At 45.1% G+C, this 1,245-nt stretch overlaps 1 pseudogene; it reads right to left on the bottom strand.

Moving 5' to 3' along the window:
• Positions 1-267: 267 nt before the first annotated feature.
• Positions 268-679, bottom strand: LOC102761809 (annotated as a pseudogene).
• Positions 680-1,245: the final 566 nt, after the last annotated feature.

The raw sequence follows: 1,245 nt of genomic DNA, 5'->3' as shown, positions 1-1,245 counted from the left end.
GCAGAAAAGGCTGGAGCAAGCAAGCCTCATGTTTGCTTCAGCTGCCTGGCTGCCAGCCGCCATCTTGGTTGGCAGTTTATTTGCATATCGCCCTAATTAGCCAATGGGAAGGGTGTCGGAAGTATATTTGTCTATTATTACTTAGGATGACTCTTACTCTGCATTTTCCCTAACATATTGCATGCCTCCATTTCATTTAGTTCCTTTTGTACCAGTTCCTTTTCTTTCCTTTGGGGGTTGTTTCTTTGTCTCCACATTTTTGCTGTCATGCCAGGACCGTGGGGGCCGGGGTGTGCTGGCTCAGGGCACCCTATGCCTTCTGCGACAACAACGCCAGGTACTGCCCCCGCGCCTCCAAGTGGTCCGCTGGCCGGTTGTGCGCTGTCCACACCGGTTCTCCCACGAACAGCCGCATAGGCTTCACATAGTTCTGCTCGTCCAGCGTGAAGTGGTGGTAGATCCCCGTGGGGAGGGTGATCATGTCTCCCTTCTACATGGTGATGCGGATCCACCTGTCCTCCGCATCCCTCACGTCGAAGTACCCGCTGCCATCCAAGACATAGCGGATCTCCTCGTCCAGGTGCAGGTGCTCCGTGTAGAACATTTTTATCTTCTCCTCGTAGTCGGGCAGCTTCTGTCTGCTGATGGTGACGATGTCCATCCAGGAGTTTTCTACCATTATTTCTTCAATCAAGTTTTCTATTCCTTTCTCTGCTTCCTGTCCTTCTGGTACCCCTATTATGTGGATCTTGTGCTGTTTCATGTTGTCCCAGAGATCTCTTAGAGTCTTCTGCTTTTTCATTTTTTTTCAGTTACTGATCTGCTCGTGCGTTTTTTCTACTTTGTCTTCCAAAACTCAATCAGGAATAAGCAGCATACATGAATAGGTCAATAACTACTGATGAAATTGAAGCAGTAAGTAAAACTTTCAGCAAACAAAATCCGTGTTACAAATAAAGGTGACCACCTGAATTAAGAGAATTAGGTGATAAGGAAGAAAGAAGAGAAAAAGATATAAGAGAAAAAAGAAAAGAAAAGAAAAATAGGGAAGAAAAAAAAGGAGTGCAAAAATGAAATTGGGAAAAAGGAAGGGGCAAGAAAAGAGAAAAAAAAAAAGAGTGAAAAGAGAATGAAGTAGAAGAGGGGAAGAGACTATGTATATGAGGGGAAATCTCCGATAGAACTGCCACTAATCCCAACAAATTCCAGCAATGGATCCCTGGAGTGAATGCAAACTACAAACAA

This window comes from Myotis davidii, unplaced genomic scaffold (genome assembly GCF_000327345.1).
Source record: "Myotis davidii unplaced genomic scaffold, ASM32734v1 scaffold490, whole genome shotgun sequence".
Classification (NCBI taxonomy): domain Eukaryota; kingdom Metazoa; phylum Chordata; class Mammalia; order Chiroptera; family Vespertilionidae; genus Myotis; species Myotis davidii.
Note: the sequence above shows the minus strand (reverse complement) of the source record. Positions and strands in the feature narration are given on the sequence as shown.